We start from the raw sequence: 26,042 nt of genomic DNA, 5'->3' as shown, positions 1-26,042 counted from the left end.
GAGAAAAACAGTTATGGAATTTCCGATAACAAAAATGAAAGAGTCTGAATAACAATGCTGAAATGACATGTGGCATTTGAAATCAGTATTTTTATACATATGAGTTTTTAGGTTTTTTTTTAACTAGCTTTGACTTTCAATTTCTTATCCTGGTTTCTGGAAAAGAATGATGCTGATCAATTGAAATTTCTCATCAGATGGATATACTCTTCCCATGTTTACGTTTAAACAGTAAAACCTTAAGATTCAGATTTCTGAATTATTTCTGTGGGCCTAGCAAAACCTCAGATTTTTCGCTGGGTCTTGAATCAAAAACACTCAAGGCATTCCAGGTACAGGAACTTCTTATGCGTTCTATTATTAAAGTACTTTTTTCTCAACTAGGAATAGTTGTTGCAAATATGGAAAGTATTTCCATTACTCAGTGTAACTGCCCTGATAATGTAGACACTTCAAGCTCTAATTCACATAGTTTATCTAAGGAAAGAGTTCCATGGATTGAAATTAAATACATATGTTTTCAGCATCAGAGCCCTACTGAATAGTAACCTAAAAGAAAAAGAAATTACTTTCTCTTCCTTTAGAATTCACAGACAGCTAAATAAAGCTGTTATATGACTGTTTACAGTAAATGATGAAAAATGGCACTAAAGAAAGAGCTCTTTCCCAGTACATCATTGACAGAAATGTCTGCTAAAACAATGATCATTGTGAACAAAGACCTCTTTCTCAAAGTCACACACCCCTTAGACAAGAATCAAATCTTCATGCTATGTATGTGTTGTTATTTTTGGGATTAATGAAACAAACCTATTGCTGCTTTAGAGTACTGGACACAATTTACAGGTTGCTATTCTTGCTTACATTTCCTGGTATTTTTATTTCTTCCATAATGCATAAGCTAGCGCAAAAAAAATCTTGTACATAGTATTCTAAAAATGGACTGTTCTTTACAATGTACAATGAAGGAAATATTACTTCTTATGTAATACATATCCTAATAATATAGACATTAATAAGTGGAAAATATTGCAAGTTTTAATGTCTCCTGTGACAATATAAATATCTATATTCTGTAGGAAGTTTGCTATAATTATCACTTCATCTTGCTTCTATACCCTGAAGATAAACATGTTTCTGGATCTAGTAAAGAGCTGAACGTGATGTATTAACTAAAAGAATGAATGGATGTAATGTAGTAGGTAGCTTGTTAAGTCTCCTCGTACTTAATAATAGTGAATGCTTCTGTAGGTCCAGTGATAATTTAAATGATGTCTGTTTTTGATGAGTTTCCAGAGCTATTGACAAGAATACCTAGTTACAACATTAACAGTTGCATAAATAAATAAAGCAATGAATGTTTCTAGTAAAAATACACTCATCTTGGATTTGGAGACCACGAATAAAAGTAAACTTTGCATACTCTGATAATTCTTCCCTAACAATGTGTCTGTACAGTTGTATGATCTTCAAGAATGTAATTGACCTATTTTTCTTGTCCTAATTGCAAAACTAAAGGATACACATGGGTAAAACAAAAAACGATTTTGTTTAGAAGGGAAATACAAATTATGCCTGAAGCCTAATAAATCTGTTGCCATGACAATCAACGAGACTGGTCTTACAAAATCTTTCCTAATTTATTCACATGAGTAGTTCTTACTCATATGAGTTGTCCCATTGATTGAAGTAGACCTGCTGATGTGAGGGGAGATTTGCAGTAGGAAATTTGAATTTAGTATGCAGTCCTTGTTCTCATAAAGAGCTAGGGAGATCATTTCCACAACTAAGAAATTCTTCCACCAGGGAAGATTGGAAGATGACATCTACAAGTTCCTCAGTTTTTCTTACAGGTTCTTACAATATTTGTGCATTTTAAATAGCACAATATACAAAAATCTACTTTATTGTATGTGTATGTATACTATGAACCTTTATTCTTAAAATCAAGTCTAGTTCCTCTGAATGCTACCTGAAAACTGCCACACTACAGGAGTATGTTTGCATCACCTCAGTTTCCTCCTGCTGTGGTGACATGAAAAGACTGCATTTCCATTCTCTCTTTAGAAATTACCTTACGAGATCCCTTCACTACAAGGGAAGTACGAGTATGTGTATCATATATCAGTATATGTATATGTGACAAGACTCAATTTTTGAGTAAATTTAAGCTCTTATACTAAGTTCATGTTTTGGGCTGGCTGGTCCCAGAGTTTTGCTTCGGCTCTGCATCTGTCCCACTCTCTGAACCTGCAGCCAGGACTTCGTCACCTCCATCTACAGCTGGGGAGCCCATGACAACTGTCACTCAAGCCTGCTCCTCATCCATCTCATCTCCTGTCAAATCCAGTAGGACTTGCTGGAGATCACCCTCAGAGCAGGTGCAGGCCTTCACCTTGGTTTGCTCCTCAAGGGGCAGCCACCCCTCTTCAAACTCACTGATGATCAACCAAACAGAGAAGAATATATATATATATATTTACCATCAGCACTCTTTCATTTTTTGTTCTATCCTATGCTTTTGAAGCAGGAATCCAAAGAAACCAGGCTTTCTTGAAAGCTAAGTTGTTCTTCTGTCTCAGTACACTCACTTTATAATGCCTGATCTGCTTGGCAATTTCCTGATAATGATGGTAAGTTGTAGTGAGTTGAGTATTTAGTTAATAATATCACTTTGCACTCACCTACCACCTCTCACCCAGGAGGATGAAAACACATTACAGCTGTTGATGAGAAAAAATCTTACAACATTCACTGAATTCATTTATAATCATTCCCAACACCCAAGCTAGTAAAATGACAGAAATTACCTGCTACAAGACCATCTCATACTAGGTTTGCTTACTTTTACTGTGACTTGGGTCATTAAAAGTAACATTGTCACAATTCATACTGGTCTTTTTTTTTTACTTTCTGATGTGTAAAAGGATTTACCTTCCCCTGTATTTAAAACACGACATCCAATTCTGCATTTGATACCTGTCTCCCACAGAGGGTAAATATTTTGTACCTGCAGATCTTACATTAGGTAGCAGACACTGTAAACCCTTCTATAGCTTTTTATCCAAACAATATAGATTCATTACTGATTCTATGTTTCTACAGGACCAATTTTCCCAATGTTTCCCTTCTAGTGGCCAGTACATAACTGAGGTGCAGGGAAAGTGTAGCACCATAACCCCAGAGAGACAGAGACAGAGAGGAAGGGGAGGCAGGAGAAGGGGAACGGAGGGAGGGAAAAGAGAAATATCAGAGCAAATTCTAAAACATCCCCTTTAGACTGGAAATATACCAGTGCTCCAATGCAAGTGCAGCTGATAACGCAGGTATGCACAAACATACACACAAACACACAGAGCCAAAAAGCAAGGAAAAATGACAGAAATGATCTTACAAAGCTACTGCAGTAATCAGGACACTTGCTCCTGGAAAACAACCATACTGACAAACCTTCTTTTGTTATGTTTTTACATTTTTTTCAATTTTCATTTGGTTATGGGTGGCATTTTCAGCTCTCACCATAGCAGAAATATTATTATTAAGGAGAAAAAAAGGCCTTACCATGCAGTGCATCAGGAAGAGATGAGAAGCACAGAGCATGCTGCAGAGATCAAGCTCAGCATGGCACTCAGATATCCTGTGGAACTGAAGAAAATTGTCCAACCCATTCTTCCGAACAACGCGGACAAGTTTTCTCTAGGCTTGAATTTTTCACCAGAAGTCAGATCTTTAAAGTGCATTATATTTCCTTCTTCGGGAGATATATTTCCTCCAGTTAAGTTTCAGCTCCGCAATGCCATTTCCAATCAGCTTGAAGAAGTTCTTCATTCCCAGATTCGTGGCGTCATCAGAGGGACTCCAACGACAATCAAAGAATGAAAGAAAGAAAAGGAAAAGAATACCTTACTGAAGTCCTGAAATTGCTATGCAGAAAAGGGAAAAAAAGCCCAACTCCTCATTTATTCTATTGTCTATGTGTTTCACAACCACCAGTACTATCTCCTCAGTCTCTCAGATATGCAGTGCTGATTACCTGTAATAAAGGAGGAGACAAAAACTTTCCCAATTCACACATGATGCCTTTTCAATACCACCGCTCAACTGTGTGCTACCAAGCAACACTCCTCATCCAGAGGAATCTTTTTAACCATCTGACTAAAGCATCATCTGTCCCTTTCCCTTCCCAACAAGCCCAAACACTAAACTAGAAGAGCGCTGGAAAAAGATTGACAAATAACCCCCATAATACAAATGAGATCTAAAAGCAAAACCCTCAAAGCAGGGGAGTTCTGAAGCAAGGTTCTGAAGCTGCTTTGTCTGAAGGATTTGGGAACACAGGCACTAAGCCAAATATATATATATATAAAATGGATAAATAATAGTAGCTAATGGGAATTTGGAGGGGATGAGGTGGCACTGAAGGGGTGTCAGGCTCGGGTGGGATCCTGAATTACCCTCAGCCTCCTGCCTTCTCGCTGACAGCAGCTCGGGTTTCCCCTGCACTTTCTGCAAAGCATATTAATTGATTCTTGTTGCTGAGCAACTAACTCTAGGGAGCCACACCGACAGCTCTGCACGGATTCAGCAGCGGCAGCCGAAAGGGGATGCTCTCCCCGCCCGCCTCCTCCTGCTGCTCCCCCCGGGCTCTCTGTTCTCCCCAGGATCTCCCAGCCGCCCCCCGGGGACGCTCTGCGAGGAGAGGGCGAAACCCGCTAATGCAGCAGGGAGCAGAGGGTGGCTCTCCCCGCCTTGCGCAGACCCGAGCCGGGCCGGGGCAGCCCTGGGAACCCCCGGCACAGCTGGAGCGGGCGGTGCTTCCCTGCTGGAAGGCGACGCTGTTTAACCCTCTGGTTCTCCAGGCGGAGATGGAATTACAGTGAGCGGCTCCCAGAGTTGTGTCAATGGATGGGTCTGACAGCACCCGCATAAGCATGGTGACAACAGGGCGAATGTGCTACTTATTTCTGACCCCTTTAGCATTTTGTCTTCAGACAGAGCAGATGTTCCTGTGACCAAAAGGGTCCAGGTTAAGCCAGAGCTGCTATCCTGAGGACTTGCTTCAGATGTGTATGTCTCTGAGGCTGCAAAATGGAGCTCTCTGACACAACACTTTCCATTGCTTTCTCCGATGTTGCGTTTAATTTGTTCAGAGGAGAGAAAATTAGCAATGACACCATTTAGTTTTGTCCCATAAAAGAGACAAAATAATGGGTGCTGGCTCTGAGGGACTCCTCTTAGAGCTCTGCAAATGATGGCCCAGGAGGAATAGCAAAGGATTCCTACAATGCCAAGTAGACAGACCCTGACCACTGCAGTTTGTGGCAGAGTTTCAGCTTACTTCTGTGCTTGAGAGCCTGAAAAAATCTCTGAAACAACAGTTTCCAAAGCAAGCCATTGCTCTTGTGCTTTCATACTAGATAAATCCTTAGGCAGATCGTGGCATTTGCTCAGCACCAACTAAGCTGTCTTCTTATTGACCAAGTAAGATGTAAGAAATGAAAAGACCTCAAAATTTCTCTCCCTGGGACCTGGTACTAAGTGTAACATCAGATCTTGGCCAAACTACTCAAGTGTGATTACTGTCAAAGAACTGAGCTACATCAGCTCTTTATTTCTGTTATAGTGATAGGACAAGCTAAAGGGCAAGGTCCTGAGAAATGTCTTAGTTGGCAGCCATATAAATAGATGACTCTCCCCTTGAAAAACTCAACCTACAGCTTGTGTACTATCCAAATGGCAATAACTGGGTCTTGGTGAAAAGGGAATATGTTATGTTATGCAAAAGAATAACATTTCTGATCACAGTTTAGCCTCAACACGCTTCTTTCATACTGCTTTCATATTTTATAAAGCAAGATCTATAGTTTAGCTGCATTTGCTCAAAAGAACAAGATGTTTTCTTGAATATTCAAACCTCAGAAAGGGCCATTAGATCAGTTAGCAGAGCTGCTATATGATGCAGATCACAGAACATTTTGAGTTTATTCAATATGTCTACAGATACAAGTATTCATTTCATCCTCCCTGGCACAGCTTACAGAGAAATATGGGAATTTCAGTATTGATTTAGTAAATGAAGGTCATTCAGTCTCTTATCAAGAAGATAGAGAAGGGTATTTATAGGAAAAAGATCCTACAGTTCACCTACCTCCATGTAAATACTTCTTCTAAGTTACCACAGCATACTAACCACAGGTTAAAAACACTAAGCTAACCTAATAAACACAGACTGTTCCTGATTTATATGATCACTGATTTAAGCAATTAATTTGGCTTCATTCACTATCTTTTAATCACCTCTAACACCTTGAACATTACTTCTGACCATCTCTCATAGTAATTCCTCTTTGTTGCTGGGTAGGAATAAATCCAGAAAGGTTTCCCACAGCAATGGTTGATGTAAATAATGTATTTTATTGTGCGTCACTGCTCATATCTGACATTGCTCCCTTTAGCCCATAAGTTTACATGCCTGCAACAAAGTGCTGAGGAATAGCAAAAAGGAGGGCTGAGATGGAGCTAACGCATCTCTGTCTCACTGCAGGATCCATCACCCACATGCTAGTCTTGGGAAATGACTTTCAAACCAGTGCTTACAAGCTTCCTTCTGGAATCTCCATGGTTTTGAAAGGCAATTTATTCCAGTGCCTTGCTACTGTAACTATAAAAAGAGTATTTCTAAGCTCCACTGCTGCAAAGTTAAACATAATATTTCTTGTCCTATTTGCAAAGATCAAGGAAAAGAGCTCCTCTGCTCCTCCTTGCAATTAGTTTTTATGCATTTAAAATTCACTCTCTCTTCTCAATCTCTTCCCTTTCTAGATTAAAAACTTCAATCTGCTTTTACTCATCTGTCTCTCTTTTTTAGGGAGTACTTTGTTACACACTGACCACTGGATGGTAAATATGAAATTATTTGTTTTTAGGGATGAATGAAAATGCCTGTAAAATGAAAAGGAACCAAAGGGAGATTGTTTGGCTCAGGAACTGAGTTGCATGGTGTAGAAACAGAGAAACAAGGGGGAACTTTTTCATCTGGCTCCTGGGGTGGGATTACAAACTATCTCAATGTTCCTTTTTCCTTTTCTGGTCAAAATGGGGTTACAGAACAGAGGTGGTGAAATACCTCTGGGGATCGTATGTCTGACAGGACAGACAAATCCCTCCAACCTGGGGAAGAAGATCACTTAAGAGAATAAGAAAAATTAAAAAGACTTATTCATTTGAACTTATATAATGGTTCATGAAACACTAAATAGAAAAGAGAAGTTAGCTCAAGATCTCAGGTAAGCAATAGCTGAGAAATGGAGAAATGCACAGAGAAGAGATTCAATGAGAACATATGCTTGGGAAGGATGCAAGCCTGGAAAAGTTATGAATGTTTCAACTCAGTCAACAGAGAAAGGTGGAGAGATTTCCCAAATTCTTACTAAGAAATTGTGTCTACATAAACATTTTTTCACCATATACATAGCAAAGACAGATTTATTTCAACATAAGCTGTGATTGTTTCTTCTTTTCCCCATTTACCATCATTTACATTGGTGCCACCTTTTATCCTTGTCTGTGAAATCTTTAAAAAGTCTGAAAACAAATTATTAATACCTTAATGTATCTTGTTTTGTACTTTATTTTTGTAAGGAGGAATACCAAACAGTTCTAAAGCACTGTACTGGAGCAAATTTCATAAAAAGTGCTAGGCAAGGGCAGCTGAAGGACAAAGCACTAAAATGAAACAACCAGAGAAAGGAAATTAGTCAACAACTGGTGATTTCAAAACAAAAGCAAACTGGCATCAGATTAATAACAGGAATGTTGGCAGAGGTGGGCTTGGAGATGTAAACATTTGTGTAATTGTTTTTATATTACTGTTTATAAAATGCAAAGTTGTTGAGATAAAATTCAGTGCCTTACAGAAAGCAAGTACAGCATCTCTTTCACTTCTACAAACCTTGAATTTCATCTCGTATAAATGTTTTTTATTATGCATTCAAAAGTCTGACTAATGCATACGTTCAGTCTCAATTCCATTCTCTATTTATCTTTTTCCTACTTTTCTATCCTTTCAACTGTACTGTTACCCTCTGAGAAAATGAGTGTCCTGCGAGCCTAATAACCAGAGAGAGCAAGCCAGGACCCAGTCACCCCCAGGAGCTGCTTCTTGGGGGCAGTCCTGAGGGCCATCCCTATGGGCTCTCAGCTGAGTGCTGGGGGAAGCCTCCTCCCCAGTTCACCCAGATGCTGCCACTGGAAGCAAGTGAAAGAACTCTTTTACCAAAACACAGGCCTTCATCCCAATCAAACACTCAATATAAACCATTCCTTCACTGATTACAAGCTGCACCTTCTCCAGTAGCTGCCATCTGAGAACTGAAATACAATTTTAAAAGTAATGTTGTATATAAAGGATAGAGTAATTTTAACATAAATGCAAAGACATTAGCAGATCTCAGAAATTACAGAGTATGAAATAAAAGGCATAATTCAATTATGTTCTAAATTTTAATTAAGAGCCTGTGAAAATGATTTGCTAATAAGTTTTCTGGAAATGTTTCTCATTCCGACCTTTCAATTTCCTGTGTCTCAATTACTATTCAGTCAATTGCAACACAAACAATGGAATTGATTTCTTGCCTTTTTAGTTTAAATACCATATAATGCATGCATGAGAATTTGAGCTTCTGTGAATGTATTTTCAGATCATCATCAGAAATTAATCTAGCCATAAGGAATATACCTTATTTCAAAACTAGTCCCCAAATTCATGACAAAACATAGACACATGGTTTCATTTATTTATATTACACTTAGCATTCCTAAAAAATCTTTCTAACATAAGTTCAGTATAATATCATGATTATCATTTTACCATTATTTTATTACTACAATCATTTTCAATATCTTATGTGCAACTGATCCCATTTTTCTCTACTTTCCATCTGTGCAAATCTGAGCAGGATGTCATAGCTGGCATAGCTGGCAAAACTTGTATCAGTAAGAAATACAGCCAACGGAAAGCACAGTCAGTAAAATACAAAACATTTGAATCTGATGTTCTTTGTTTTTAAATAAATGCCACTTTACTCCAATTTAACCTCTAACAGAATAATGGAAGATAGAAGGTTACAGATTATAGTCACTAATTGTTGGGTTTGCTCATACATTCACAAATTATTTGGAAATAAATTTTAATGGATCTGATTCTATTGGTTAGTTTGTGATTGGACTAGGTGATCTTAGTGGCCTTTCCAACCTTAATGATTCTGTGATTCTACTTTCATTTACACAAAAGTAAACATCCTACATTTGCTGATTTCAATGATGTTTTCTATCAGCACAGCTAGTAACAGTAGATACACAGCAATAACTCCCCATTGCAGAGTTAGCTGCAGTTTAAATTCACCACGTACTGTAATGTCACACTCCCTTCCTTACGTCACCTTAAGACTAAAAATAGCATTTCAATATATCTGTATCAAAAATGCATGCCCGTAAATGTGGATTCCTAGCAAGTAGCACAGCCATATTCACTGCGGGAAATACACACAACAAATATCCTTTTGTTCTTTAGAAAAATAAAATCCTGGTTTGGAATGAATTTCTTAGCACCCATGTGAAATTCAAATAAGTAATCTCAACAGATGTAAGAAGTGATAACTTGACCTAAAATACAGGGCTTTTTTTTGAGAGGAAGAAACAATCTATTGCTTTTTTTTTCTGGGGGGGGAGAGGAGGGGGCATCACTGAACCCAAATTACACACAATAACAAGTGGCCTGATCCTCGTCCTCTAACATGGGTAGCAAAGCCCACCCCGCTTTCTATGGGAAGAGGACCAGCTCTGTGCTGAGAATATTAGTACAACCTACAAACCACTCAGCCTGTTGCACCAAATGCAGACAGACCTGCACCTGGAATTCTGCTTAAATAAATCATATCCGTGTGTACATTAAATTGCTCTGAAAGACATGTAGAGTCTTCTGAGAGGCCATGGCACACTTACAGTGTCTCTATTCAAACAGGAATCTTGTTAGAAAAACAGTAGTCTTGCTGTACAGCCGCGTGCAACTAGGACATGCAATGCATGAATTCACTGAATCCCAAGGGTGATCATCTGCCTGAAATCCTTCTCTCAATAAGCATGTTCACCCATCGTAAAAAAAAAAAGAAAAAAGCTCTAGACTAAGTTAAGCAGCAACACTTCTTACTGCTGAATATTCACATTATTTCTCAACAGGCAATATACCCACTGGGCAGAAAACATAGTATGCTAATGAAGGATTAGACAGGGACTGTCTGAATTAGTCTTACTACAGTTTTGTTAAGCTCTTGGGTGTGTATTACATGACATTACTATTTTGTAACGTAGAACAAAAATTTCTCTCGCTCTTTGTTCTTTTATTAAGCTGTATTTTGACCATGAAGTGAAGATTTCCCTCCCTGTGGTAACTTCCAAGCATTAATAAAAGTAAGGTAACCTGAATATTCATAGGATTCACACCTGGATCTTAAGTACTGCATTGCACACAGGACCCTACTGGACTGTATACTGCACAGCAGCCAAAGTAGCCCTTAAATATTATCAAGTACTTTAAAAAGGCAGAGTGTGAGTATTGGCATGATACTGCACGGTACTTGAATAAATGCATTTTGAGGAATTTGACACAAGCCAGGATTTTAGTAACTGCTGGCATTTCTGTTCCGACCACTACTGTTCGTCACAATCCCAGAACCGGGCAGGCTGCTAGAGCCTGTTTATTCTGGTTTTCACAAAAGAGTTTTCAGCTTCTTGTTTTGCTTCTTTTTGCTACCAGTGGAGGTACCTTGGGCTGAAAGTCCCTATACTTTGACAGAAGGCACCTTAAAACTGAACAAAAGCAAACCCCATCGGCCCGGCTCTGCCATAGCCTCCTGAAACCACCCAAGTCATCACTTACTCCACTGAGATGAATACAGAGGAATAAAGCACAGCTATTTAGAATGATTCTTCAGAGCAAACAGATAAAAACAGAATATAAAAACACAGATCCTCCTGGGACTTTGAAGAGTCCTTTTAAAAAGGAAGTGCAAAAATACCTTTTCAGGTATGTTTATTTCTTAAATACTCCCTCTGACTTCAGACTTTTTTTGGTGCTGGTCTCCGTTTAATTAATCGCAGTATTTGCACATCTTGAATGCTTCACATTAATGTTTCACTCCCTTTTGCAGATTGATCTGCTGTGAGAATTTAATGAGAGCCATTTCTCATGTTTTTATGCAGAATTATTATACAGAGGAGAAAGTGATAATAACTCAGACTTCTGTTAATTACACATCTAATTATTCTTCAAAACTTATTTAGAATTCTGTCGGCCAGCAGGCCTTGTTTCATTTATCACAGCCAGATTGGAAATACAGCTTAAATTAATTGCTTTCTCTAATCAACCATATTTTAAAACAAAAATTAAATATGAATATTTATATTTTAGTCAAAAATACTCTCCTCTCTTACAGTCATTCAAACAAACAAACAAAACTAGTGGAAAAACATGTAACATCTTTGCCTTTCCACAGTAATAATAATTCCTAAAGCAGGTTAAATATTCTTACAGGATAGCAAAAAAAAAGAAAAGCTTCATTAAGACAAAATCTATTTATAGTCAGAGGGTCTTTTTTTTTCCCTAAATGTCATATATTTTATGTTAAAAGTTTGCAAATAGGAAGCCTCACCTCCAGAGGCACAGCACTGTCATTACTCAAAGAGAATAACTGTTCTTTCAAACAGTGAAAGAGAAAGAAATATTTTCTATTTCTGATGCCATTAGATTCCCACTCATGAACTCGGAAACCTCTTGTTTATCACTGTATTCCTACTGTGCTGTAGAACTTATCTGAAACATAGTATGCTCAAATATCTCATCTCAGAAAATTGTTTTCAGGGAAAACTGTTCAATGAAAGTCATCTTCAGAAAGTTAGTTATATGCATATTATCATGTCTGTCATGTGGGATAACGTTGTTTTAACCACAGTAATCAATCCAGAAGCAATTATAGGATGACAGAAAGAGGTTTAGACATAGATACTTCACTAGGTAGGGATCATTTATCTACATGTCCTCATCCAGTTGTATATAAATGAATACAAAAATTGCGTATGTTACGGATTAGTTTGAAATGACAGGCAGATCTTGGCTGCAGAAAGCAGTAATATCTTCACAGAAATATTTCACCCTATAAGTAGTGGCTGTGTAACCTGACAGATAGGAAATGAAAAGGTGCAGTATGGCATATTTAACATTTAAGAAATACAGTTTGCCTTCAGGTCAGATACGTTTGCTTTGACACCAGTCCCTCGTGACCCCCACTCCCTTCCCAAGGCATCGGCTGCCAGAGAAGCCCTTACACTTACCTGTGCACCTGGCAGGAGATGAAGAAGTTGAAAGCACCAAAGTTCTTGTGACAATCTGCCACTAATATTTAGTTAACATGGAAATAATTGCATTCTTCCATCCTTCAACCTTCTCAGTAAGTAAAAGCCGGTGATGGATGCCAGCAGCCTTGTTAAAATATCACTGTAATCTCTTCAAGCTCTGGAGATTGCTCAGAAAGCCGAGTCTGTAAACACGCTACAGCTTCCCAGTAGCTCAGCACTTTCCAAATGGGGATATGTCTTCCTATTTCAATACTGCACTTTGCAGAGAATTCTACCTTCCTTCATTTCAGTAGGAAGGATGCAGTTTTTGAAAGCAAATTCCACAGGAACAAAAGATTTTAAAATATTCAAGCTTTCTCACATCCAGTAGTTAAGATTTTCAGAAAAGAGATAGCCTTAAGACTTTCTTTGGTTGTCGCTTTTTCCTATTAATATAAAAAAGCTTCAAATAGGGAAGCAAGAAGCAAAGAAGAAGATATAACAGTTCAAGAAGCAGCAGTCAAGGATGGGTGTCTTGTGATTGCTCTGAGTTAATACTCCTCAGGGGGAGATGAAAAAAGCACAAATACAGCAAAATCTGTCTTACAGAGTAAAAATCTGTTGTATAAGCCAGTCTCTGGCAAAGTAAAACAGTGTGTGTTCTTCCTCTGTTAATTTCTAGCGTGCCAGAATGCAAAGGAAATTAGAAGCTTTCTGCTGACTTGAAGCAGGTAGGAAAGGAAAATTCAGCATATGTATATCTACTGTAATTATTTCTGTTCCCCCTTGAAATGTGTTAAAGAGGTCCAAAATCTCCCAAAGATATGGATGTGAAAGCTGCATTTACCAGCACCACAGAATATTCTATCATCACCAGTATTATCAGGGGGCATATGTGGAGAATGATCATTTAATAATGCGGCATCCCATAGACAGAAATAAACATATTCACGAGTGCTCTTTCTTCAGCCAAAGCACACGTGGGCTTTGAACTCTGGAAAATATGACTATGAAGGCTGTTACAAGAATCATAAGTGAATACTTTTGAATAGCTGAACCACTTAGTGATACCAAGTGATGGCAACTTCAGCCTAAAATGCCTAATTCAAATCCCACTGAAGCCCATGAAAATAGATTCTGGAGGCTGCTGATGAGGGTTTTTGCCAGCTGGCTCCTGTCTCTCTGGGCATCACAATGCAGTGAGACCAGAAAGTCACCAAAAATATCTCGGAGTGAGCTGGTAGAAAGCCTGTTGTGACCTGTAACTCTCACAGGCATACCAGAGTAATGACGTCTCTGAATTTGCTCAGATAATGTATGTCACACAGACACGTGCCTGTTCCCTTCAGGGTCAAAAAGAAAACATCCCATTTATTTGTATGATGAGTCCAGTCACAGACCAAAATGTCACTCAGCCAAGTGTTAGTCAAGCATAAAACAAAGAAATTCCCCAGCTGCAAAAATTTAAAGTCCAGCTGTCATCTTTCTTACTGACCACCTGCAATGACACCAAATCTTGCAGAACACAAGGTTCTTGAATTTAAAGCTTTCCAGTTATTAATGCTGCCATAGCAAAGTTTGATCTAGCCCTTTTCAGTCAGAGAAAAGATAACATTCTGGAAAAAAATATAGGAACCCAAATTTGCCTTTAGTCCAGTTGTTAGGGAGGCTGAAGACAACGTGCATTTGTATTGTATATTGACAATAAGAAACATGGGGAAAAAGAATCAACCCACTACATTTCACATTTGAGGCACCCACAAAAAACAGTAAATCCCACATCCTTGGCTAAGAAGGAGTCTCCGGATAGCTCGGGGCTCTGCCTGAAAAAAGCTGTACCACTAAGCTTAACTTGCATACTCCTTCCTTTGCCATATTCACTATTCTGCATTTTACTGCAATTCAAGTCTCCTAAGCTTACATGTGCATGGAAAATAGTCTGCCCTTTGATGATGCTTTAGCTGCTGATTTTTTGTAGAGGAAGAATTTGCTCCTATGCCCATAAGCACCAGATATGCTGACAACTCCCTCTTTCTCTGATGCCCAGGTGGAAAGGTAAGTTCACTTTCTGGACACTCAGTGGCCTCACTCCCTCTGTAAAAGCTTCAGGTAGGGAGGTGGTAACACAGAGCTTTTAGTGTTATAGAGGAAACGCCAGCCTATTATTCAGTTCAGCAACTTTCTGTGACGTCCTGAGTTGCATCAGCTTTACTTCTAGGTCCATAAGAAATTCTCCCTCGTGTGTGAATTGCAGTCTGGTTAGGTTACTGCTCCTTTCAGGAGCCTTTCCACTTGCACAGAGCTGCTCTCCAGCCAAACTATTAAAAATGCATCATATGCAGTACCCCTGTGATAAAAAAAACACTAACACAGTTGCACCATCACAGTATATGAAAATAAAGTGCAACATTTCTACACCAAAAGTTACCACCACTGACATATATATCGTCCAGTGTAGTAGGCTGATACCAACCCCTGTGCTGTTACTGCAATGGAGTTTGTGGTGTTACGTGGCAGAATTCTCAATGTCCATTGTGTTTTCAGCTCACATATAATTTTTAAATACGTTCTTCAAGGTCTCTGAATTTTTAGCATGCCCATTTTGGGTTACTAGTATGAGAAATCTTTGAAGAGGTCTGGCGCCAAATGGATAGACATCTTGGACTACTGAAATGATGGACAGATTTAGCAGTGGGCAGTAGGAGAAAGAAATAGAGAGACCAGATACCAGCAGCTGCTGTCAGAAATAAAAAGTGGTTATGAAATTTGTCACTATCACGTTGAGCATCAAAGACTTTAATGTCTAGCCACTACAAAGTGGATCTGCCTCTAGAAATTATTTTGAATGTCTGAATTACCCCTCTTCCATAAAGTCCAACACTCCTTGTATAAAAATACTTGCCTGATTTTTTGCAGTTTGAAGAAAAGATATCTTTTATATGGTACAAAATACTCCCAGCACTCACAGATACATTTTAGGAATAGAGGTCAGCGTGTGTATGTTCAAAAGCTTAGGATATTAATAACACCACAGGATCTACAGTTTTCTGTGCAATATGACATTTCAGCTCCAGACTGTAAAAAATGGAATTTGTTCCAAGGGTCATTTTTGCATAAGAAGGTGATACTACCCTTGCAGAGAGAGATACTAATGGGTATCTCTCACTAATCCTGTGACAGTCAGTGTGTCTTGGGAAGGACTCTGAGCATCTTCAGTTCCCCTTGAAAGTCCTCAGGAGCTGAACAGAGCCCCTCAGAAAGCCAGAAAGCTAGCAAGCACATCCTAATGTTACAGTATGTCATTTATGTTCTAGCACACATACACACACAAAACAAACAAACAAAAAAAACCAAAACAAACAAAAAAAAACAGAAAAACACTTTGACAGATGAAGATAAATTCATTTTAAATATTACATGCATCTCCCTGAGCACCAGAGACCTTCAAATATACTTTTTCCTTGAGTCCAGTTCAGAGAATCACAGCCAAAGCAATTCTCTCTATGCATCTTGGCAAGTTATTTGCACTAAATAATATATCCTGCCCAATTTCCTTAGTGAAATTTAATCAAATGACAAAATGGTCCCAAAACCTAGAATAAAATGCTAAAAAAAGCATGACTACTAAAAGTTAACACTGTCCAGGGGGCAGAGTCTTGAAAGAAAAGATAATAAACCTGGAACACAGAGTAAAAGAGGGAAGGAAATCCATGTCTTTAATGTTTATGCTACTTTTATTTTTAACCATTCCCTATACATAAGAAAGAGATAACTGAGTCAGTACACCTAGAATTTGGCTTTGGCTGAAGTTCAGTCATATTTTAAAACAACTGTTCATGATTACTTCTAACTGTACAAACAGCAGCAAGAAATTCAAGAACTGTGTTTGGTTTTAATTAAGCTTCCCTGTCTGCTGAAATAATTCCACTACGTCAGATACAAAATCTGTTCTAACGCTGCACAGCTGCCAATGGACTACTTTCAGGTAGTCACCTGAAGATTAAAGTAGATCACATTTCCTGTAAAAAGAGCAGACCATGTACATGAACACACCTAGATCAGGCCAAAGCAAGTACAAATATCAGTCTAAAATGGCAAAAAAAACTGGATAGCCCTGTGGTTACACTATGAAAGTGCCCCAACAACTTGAAAATCTTGAAAAAGAGGCAGCATTTTTCTTGTCCAGTACGAGTCAGAAGCTGCCTTACCACACTGTAACCAAAGGAAAATGACTCTGATTCCACAGATTCTTTAAAAGAAAGCTGCAACACATTTGCTGCAGACATCAGGCTTTTTGATTAATGGAGGTATACTGTAATAAGACATCAAGATACTTGGATATAAAACCATATTTTTCTTTAGGCTTTTATGAACTCTGTAAGGCCCAAGCATGAATCACATTCAGAAATGAGCTAAGTCAATCAGCTCTTGAAATAACTCTAAAGTGCTCTATCACCTCTTAGCCCCTAAAGATAAAAGATAAACTTCAAAATGCAGACGGACAGAGAAAGAAGAAACTGTTAAGGGCCAGGTCAGGGATTAAAGTAGTGGTGGAAAGGCTTAGAGCAAAGAAGAAATGTAAATGTCAGAGGAAAAAAAAAGCTGCAAGAAGAAGGATGGAGAGAACAGAGGTACTGACGGAGGATGGTAACAGCTGACAGCCTTGAAACACATACAAAAGGACAAAGGTGTGAAGCGAATAGCCTGGAGTCCTGGCAGAAGCTACCTGGAATTGGGTCTGAAGGAGGAAATTTGCCTAAACTGCAATTTGATCATGTCGTGGATTTAACTTCTTAGATGAAATCATCTCCCAGTTCACCCTCCAGGAACCACTGATGACAACTGAAAAAAGGTGAGCATTATCTTATTTGGTCATTTGTCCTCTTAAACAATCCTAGAAAACTTTTCAGAACTAAGATTTACAGCTCATAGTTGGTCCTCAGGAGTTCATCTAGTCAACCATTAGCTATGATTTGGTTTTGCCTGCATGCCTGAAATGCCCAGTTTTCTCTCAAGCATAGCTGTTTGTTAGTGTGCATGTCTTGAACAGATGTGATGAATTTTATTGCTCTTTCTTTTCATTCTTTCTACAATTTGTATCTTCAGGAAAAGACAGTGCTTAAATATGAATGTATGATAACCATTCTCACCATATGCTGCATTGCTTTTTTAAACTACAGGTAAGAAAACTGCAGATATTTTCTATTATTTGTTGTTTTGATATGCATTTAATAGGAAAGATGTTGAGGGTTTGTGATAGAGATGGCATGTAAAACAGTCCACCCATCACAACATATACATTATAGATAGCCTGTGACCATAACCCTCTCTTGGGCACTTCTACACAGCACAGGTAGTAATGTATTTGAAAATGTTAGAACAAAAAGAAAGGAAGTATGTTTGCATCTGAAGTAACTCATTAACTTCACAGAACCATCATATATCAACCAGTCTACATATAAAAACAAAGAGTATATCACAATCCATAGTCTGGTTTCTAGTTGACATGTCTGAACTAGACACAGTGAGCATTCTGTGTAAGCACACTCCTGTGCCTGCCATGTAAGAAGCAATCTGGAAAGGTTAAAGGGACTTCTCTCCAAAATCCCTGCTATTTTTACCTCCTTTTCATCATCATAACTCAATTTCATTTCAGCTTGCAGCTTTTGAAGGGAGCACTTGAGAGCAGTATTTGAAAACTGAGAGCTAGTATTATCATCATTACCCATATGCAAACCAGACATTTTCCCACAAAGAGATATTGTGATACATTTATTACAATTAGTAAAAAGCTTTTCAATCCACAGATGGAAAACATTGTCTAAAGTTAAAAAATAATATATTATGCATAAGAAAGTTTTACCTTTTCAGTCTGCTTCTAGACTGTCATTCATATGCTTTGCTCTTTTTTATTACTACATAATCTACCACTGTTTAGTCTTTATCTTGTAGAAACTACCCTGTAATTACATCAAATAATTTCTACAGAATGAATTAAATAATATGTTTTTCTCTACATACACTGGATCTTAAACTTCAGTTTTACCCAGAGGTTGCTTAAAATTCCAAATGCTCCTAAACAGTTCAATTTTTCAAAGTTTCAAAGGAATCATAAAAACTCAAAGCTTCTCTATTTTCCATTCAATGTTAAAGGTACAAATTCTTGTGTGAACAAAGCATTTTTTCTAAATTCTCTATCTAACTTTGTAATTTATTTTTCATTTTTACATTTCTCCTACAAAGCATGACAAATAATTTCTTTTAACTCTCTTGTTAGAATCTACTCCCATATTCTTAGCAGGGGAAAAGAAAGAAGACTCGCTTCTTTGTCTTTAACGGAAAAGATCTAATGGACAATGTGTTTCCAGTTGATTACAATAAAACTCAAGTATTTTGAGAAGGACAATAAACACAGTCTAGATACTTTCAGCTGCTTCAAAATGTAAGTGGAGCCCATGAATTAACTTGTAATGCAGTCATAAGATTGAAGTTTATAGGAAAGACTAAAGCCAAGATTCTATGAACGCTCTGGTTGAAGGTTTTGGAAAGACTTAGCTCAGAAAAGACACCAGAGAGCATCATCCAGTTTCACATCTGTACACTGACTGCCACTGGCAGCCCGTAGGCAGTGACTTATTTCAGCCAGCTCCGCTCTGATGCTCACTGCCAGTGATGGGGAGTTTGGGCGCTTGTCTTGGTGTATGTGTATTGCCACACTAAATCCTTTTTAAAGGATTTGTTTTACAGATACATGCCTAGACCTACTGGAAATATAAATGAATTTCATAAACATGGAATGATTTTGTATTAGAGATATATATTTTAAAAGTTACACCCTTTAAAAAACCATCCTGTTTCCATTCTGGCATCTGAATTTTCCTCTATCTTAAAATATCTAATATTGGATGGAAAAGATTTTGCATTCTGTGAAGAAAATATCATCCCCTGCGAAGACAAAGATCTTAAAGTTTCTTTAGTCTGCATAAACTCATTTCCTTCTAAATGTGTACATTTTAGTCTGCAGTTAGTTTTAGATGATAATATTATTCTTTGCTAAGTTTTTTTAATGATGAATCCAGTACCTATCCTATCAAATGGTTGCCATAAAATAGTTTTAAGATGGCAGATTAAAAAGCTAAAATTTAGTCAGTGACAGTATTACTACTGCATATACAGTTTCAATACAACCATGTACATATGTTATTTTGAATATCATTTTCACATACTATTTCTTCAATACAGTATCTCCTTATGAACTTAAAAATAAAAGTGGTTTTCACAAGTAAACTACAAGAAAGACAATAATTTCTTTTTTCTTGCATTTCTGAAATTCCAGGGATTTAATAAATTACAGCTTCCAGTACATGCAAGTGTTTATTGACTGAAGAGTGGTGGGGGAAGTGGGAGGTGGAAGAATGTGAGGGATATTCTTGTTTGCTTGCTGTTTAAGTGGAACAATGGTTATATTGTGGAAAAGTGATAGCCTCTGAAGAAGGTACCACTTACTAACAAGAAGTAGCCAATACAGACATTAGCCTAATTTTGAATGTCAGGAAGAGTAGCACAGTACATACAATACACTATGTGTGTATTTCATTAATCTTGAATTTTCAAACATTTTTTTCTCCTTTTTTTTCTGCTTTTGCAACTTCAATGCTCTTCTAACACTGCTTAGATGAATAAGATATGCATATTCATAAAGAGAATTGACTAAAAATATTTTCATAAAAATGTATTTTATTTCATAAACTGTGGAATAATTCAACAAGTGTGCATAGATACCGGGAGAAATTACTCAGTTCTGCAGTACTTTTAATATCTTGCATTTAATCTTGCATTTGTAGCGGTTTAACTCAGAGGGTACCCTCCCTTTGAACTTCTTGCCCAGCAGAGACAGACAAGATGCCAAGACGAGCTGTTCTTCACTACCAACCACTTCTGAAGAAGATCAAACCCCTTCATATGCTGCCAATCTCTTTTTAAGCTGGAGTGTAGGGGGCCTCAGATCATCTGTATCTGTGACTACAAAACCCTAAGGATAACTTCAAGTCTTTCCTGATGCTTTCTGCCAGAGGCTCCAAGCAGGGACATTCTCCCCAGCTGTAGTCTAGAACAGGCTTTTTTTTACATCTTGTCCCGCCCCTAATGACCCAAGGGCTACTGCATGAACTATTTCCTGTATAATTTCTTCAAAGGCTTTTGGTTGTTCAGGGTCCTGTGTGAAATCATTCTTCTCCCAGGGTCATTTGATTGAGAGGGTCAGGACACCACTGTGTTTCTCTTTCTAAACACCTCCTCTGCAATCTTTTTCTGACTGATCTCATTAAACATGATTGTGAGGGTGATCATGACAAAGAGTTATATTCCTAATATAAACTGTTCCAAGCTGAATAAAATAAAACAAATTCTGTTTTCATTCATACTTTATTATAAAAATTGCTTCACTAATTATTATTTATTGGAATTCTGCAAAACTTTTTAAATGAAATTAAGAAGGAGAGAGCCTTCAGTCACATTGAGCAGTTCTCTCAAAGATGCTCACTTACTAGAAAGATATTCATATTTACAATTTCAAGTATGTGTACCACATAAACTACAGAGGTATTTATAACTAAGTCTATGAAAAAAAAGGAAGATTTTTTTTTTCATTTTGTTACCATTTTTTTCCAGTTTTGTCCTTCACCAAATTATTTAAAACTTCAACTTTTTGTGTTCTCAGAAATTATTTATTCCTGTCTCTCCTTACTGAAGTTATAGAGCTATTTTATATGCAGCAAACACACACAAACACACATACACACACACACAAAAAAAATCCACAAAAATCAGCATAAATATTTCTCTACCCTTTTATACAACATCTCATTATTATGGTGCTTGATTTCTCTACATTTTTAACAAAATGCTTCTTCAATAGCTGTTACTAAATCATAACAGAATATCTATTAGATACAAAACAATAAAAGACCTAGAGAGCTAGAAAAGCTCATTTGACTTTCCTAACCAAGAAAAGAATCCTTCTATCAGACAGTCTTACAGCCCATATTGTGCATAGTCCAACTAACATACAATACAGACATTTCACTCATCAGAAACCTGAAATCTGCATGGCTTTCCATCAGGAGAGATTTTAGAAAGAATGAAGCAATAAAGAAATTCAGTTTTAGCAGTTTTGTTGGCTTACCCTGAAAAAAATACATAACCAGTACTTCACATTTGTTCCTCAAGTCTGATATTTCCCATGCCTTCAATAACTGTTATACATGGGCTTCTGCATAAACATAAAAATAAGTTAGGAAAAAAAAAAAAAAGAAAAAAAAAAGGAGTAGAAAGGGAAAGAGTATTAACAGCTCAACTTTGGAAATATAAAATTTTCTATATTATTTTACAGTAGAGTGGGTACACATAAAGATCTTTCATAATAATTTTCCTCACTTGTCTGAGAACTGGCTTCTAGTTTCCTCATTTCAATATTAAAAAGTAGGGAAGAAAGTCTGTTTCATTTCCCTCTGGTGACCACTTTCATTCAAGTGGGAATCAATTCAGATTTACAGTGAAGTAGCAGAGCAGGAGATGACCCTTTAAGACAACCATTCATCCCTCTTGTAGCCAATTATGTAATTTGTGAATTAGATTGACCATGCACCTGAGGTACAAGATGTGCTTTAGGTAAAAAGAACAGGGACAGAGATTAAACAGAGACAAGGGCTATATTCCCACCTTCTACTTCGAAATTTCTGAAAACATTTCCAGTTCTGAGATCAATATATTTGAATGCAACAGGTCACTCCAGTTAACACGTCACTCTCTGTCCTAAAAAATTCTCCCTCAGTGCCAGGTTCTCTTCTCAATAATTTCTTTGTGAAACACTTTAAAAACAGAACTAAACTCACCTTCACACTACTTAGAATACATTCCCTGATTGCACTTGAGACCAGGAAGACACATTACGTTGTTTCTTGTAGGTATAATGTCTCCAGTCACTTTGGCTTAATATTCTTCACCCTTAGCTAAATGTGTTAATTCAGAACTTAAGTATCAGCAAGTCAGATACATAGCTTACTTTTTTCTTTTGGTTGATTTGTTATTTTTTTCCTTTGAGCTAACATGGAAGCAGTAACTCCAGGTTGAACACAGAATTTTCTGTCCTTCCAACTCTCACTGCATTCAGTTTGCCTAGACCCTGATTATCTCTTCAGTTACTAGTGGAAAAAAAAGTGATACACTCATATGCATCTTTCCCTGTCTCAGCAGGTCCTCCATTGGAAAAAAAAAGTTATAGGAAATAGTTAATGTAAGACCCTTTTGTAGTGAACTCAGCATCTTCTGAAATGTCTCTATTTCAGCACAACTTCCCGTCCATTCACATGATTTGTATTTCCTGTCACAGCCCAAGGAGTTTCTATACTATTTCCATTTCATATATCCATCTTATGAGACGAGTTTAAGGAAATCAGTAATAATATAACTTTTTACCCATTCATCTTTAGAAAGACCATTTTGTTTGAACTTCTACATTAATGATGAAAAACTGACTGCAGTTGTGCAGAAAAGCCTAGTTATTAAAATCTGAGTTAATCATACAAAAGGAAATCCTCATTGTCTTTTAATGTAGCATCCACAAGATCTGATTGCCTTTCTTCTGGATTTTCTCTTTATTATCATAATCCTGTTTTAATTTTGTCTATTTCCTGAAATAATGTTTTTTATGGTCTATGAACTATCCTGAACATAACATTCAAAGTAGTAATTACGTAGGTCAGAAAAAATGTCACAAATATTTTGAGCACCTTTAAATTCAAATTCAAATTTAACTTCAGATTTTAAGAAAAGACATATTTTTTCCTCCTTTTCAAGGGAAAAAATAGATCATATTCTCTGCTGGAAAAATTGTATTGAAGTCATTGGAGTGATAACAAAAGACAATTTGACTCAGAAGGTATCGGTATTTAAATGCTGTAATACTGACTAATTTTTTAGCAGAATAAGTATGTATCTAGTTCAGCTCTCACTGAAAAGTAAAAAACAAAAACAAAACCAACAAAACCCTGTTTACCAAGGGCATACTAATATTCTTCTGAGCCCCAGGAGATAGAGGAATAGAAACCTGCTCAAATCTTGAAGTAAATATAAAAGAATGCTGTTGTGTTTTGGGTCTGGTCAAAGACAACGCTGATGAAGCATTTTCTTGGAGACCAGCAATAACCTGAAGAGTAGAGGACAGACTCACTTTGTAGTGGAATTCTTTTGTCACCAAGACAACCACAAGGAAAGGAAGGCAGCAGGAACTCATCAACAGCAAAATCTTGAAATGTCCTTGTGACATTTCTGTTACTGTAAAAGGTGAATAAAGCAAATAAAGGAAGACATCTTCTGACTGTCCTTCTAGAAACTATGAAAGAACTGGTTGAGAATGTACAGATGAAAAGTAACTTGCTGAGAGTGTCCATGAAACAGATGTCAGAATTGACTATACTCAGTTAAAAAGAACAGAAATATCATAAATCATGGAAAATAGAGTGCAATGAACTTTGGGAGATGGAAGTCCTGGATTTTTATATGATATCACCAAAAATTAGAAAAGGAACTGGGGAGAGCTCTTACTGTTTAAAAAATAATAATAATAAGGTAACTCACAGGCACAAATTATCCTGAACTAGAGCATCAGCAGTCCAGGGATAAAATCAGAAAGGCAAAATATAACTTATGAGGTAATAAAATACAGGAGAAAATACTCTGTATTTACACTAGTTGCAGGAGATTAAGACACATGTTGGTCTATTCCTCAACAGGAGTCTGCAGAACTATACTGATGCAACAGTGGAAAGTTAGAAGACAAAAATATCTATAAGAGGATAAAACTAAACTTCAGTCAGTTGGGTATCCTTTCTCTGACAGTATTCATTATTAGATACCAGGGAAGAACTTTAAAATATCTGATAATGATTCACTTATCTTTCCCGTGGTAGGCTGTCCTGACTTCAAGAAAACCACAGCTTAATGACTTCCCACAATGGAAATTTAAATTAAATTCCAAAGAAGTGGGCTCTAGGTCTGTTATAATACTGCATTTTTGGAAATAGTTTGCACGATGGTATATGTATATATGTATATGCATATTATATATATATTATATTTGGAGATTCTACCAACACAGAAGTTTCAAGCACTGTTAGGGTTGGGACTATAACACCAAATAAACTTGAGATAACTTCCCTGAAGAAAAAGGATTCATTTTGTGGGGAGAAAAATGTAAAGTCATTTAACAGAATTGCATTACACTACACAAACAGAGGGTAGGGAATGATAGAGCTGCTCTGCCTTAAAAGTTTTGAGGATTAAAGCAGATCGGTTCTGAGTGTGTGCCAATTACATCCTGCCTAAACAAAAGGCTGTCTGCAAGGGCTGGTGCAGTATTCACAGGTGGACTACACTGTCATTTGCAAGCACTGTTACTCAAGAATAAGCTAGTCCACCTGGAAGAAGTTAAGAGAACAGTAAGAATGATAGAACTAACTCATGATCACTTCATTCAGGAAAGGTTGAAGGGATCGTTTAATCTAAAGGAAAGAAATATGAACAGAGATCTAAAAGTTTTAAACTGTACAAAAAGTACCTGTAAGGAAGAGACTAAACAATTGTCTGTGGTCACTGCGGCCAAAACAAGAAATTGCACATTTAAATACCAACAAGGGAAATTTAAAGTCAGGCAAAAACTTTTGAACAACCACAACAGCCCAAAACAGCAGCTCAGCTCCATCACTGTAGTTTACCAAAGAAAAAGTTAGGCAAGTGTATCGAAAAAGTGGCTTAGACAAAAATGACACAGCTTCAGATAAGAGGTATGGCATCCTGAGTCCCTTCCTGATTTATTTGCTGTGAATCTATCACTTGCATTTCTATACATTTTTGTTCAAAAACAAATACTTACCAGCAATAGATGTTACATTTTCAATTACTTCTTGAAGATAAGAGTTGTTCCTATGAAACATTCTGTCTTGCAATAGATAATTATTTGCATTTATGCAGAAATTACTGACAAGATTTAAGTTTTTTTCTTCTAGTAGAAATTAGAATACATGGTTCTCATGTCTCCTTCTGGCCCTAGCATTTTTGACACTACAAACAGATAAGTATCTGTTTGTAATTTTCTGAGTATGCTATTGAAGATACCACTGAATCTTTCTTTCACAACTTTGTACCAAGATACTAAACATGAGTCACTGAAAGGACAAGAGGTAGTTGGCTCAAACTGAAACACAATACTGCAAAACATTGCACTATTATGGTATTGTATTGTACTGTCTGAATGCTGCAATGCATTCCGCAGAGATGTTAGGGACTCTCCATCTGTGGATATATTCAAAACCCTGAGTAACCAACTGTATCCAGTCCTGCTTTGACCAGAGGCTTGGACTGCACAATCTCCAGAAAGCCCTTCCAACCTCAGCCTCCTGTGATTTTGTGGATTGTAGATTGCAGAATGCATTTATTACAGATCAGCCAAGTGAAAACTCTGAAACATTCAAGAATGAAAGAAAAAAAGAAAGAAACACATGAATAGCATTTTCTCTCCTGTTCAGGTCCACATGGATGTTTTTCAGCTGTGTCATAATTTTTTTTTGTTCCAAGTGGATTATTTTTCTAATGAA

General features: G+C 37.2%; 1 long non-coding RNA gene across 1 annotated transcript in view; it reads right to left on the bottom strand.

Annotated features, from left to right (window-relative positions):
* LOC107053541 overlaps positions 1–26,042 on the bottom strand; it is a 150,883-nt gene that overhangs the window by 23,954 nt on the left and 100,887 nt on the right. The window contains exon 4 of the long non-coding RNA XR_005860585.2: positions 3,562–3,856. This is a non-coding gene — a long non-coding RNA (uncharacterized LOC107053541). The remainder of the gene's footprint in view (positions 1–3,561; positions 3,857–26,042) is intronic.

The sequence above is a fragment of the Gallus gallus genome, chromosome 5 (genome assembly GCF_016699485.2).
Source record: "Gallus gallus isolate bGalGal1 chromosome 5, bGalGal1.mat.broiler.GRCg7b, whole genome shotgun sequence".
Taxonomy (NCBI): Eukaryota; Metazoa; Chordata; class Aves; order Galliformes; family Phasianidae; genus Gallus; species Gallus gallus.
Note: the sequence above shows the minus strand (reverse complement) of the source record. Positions and strands in the feature narration are given on the sequence as shown.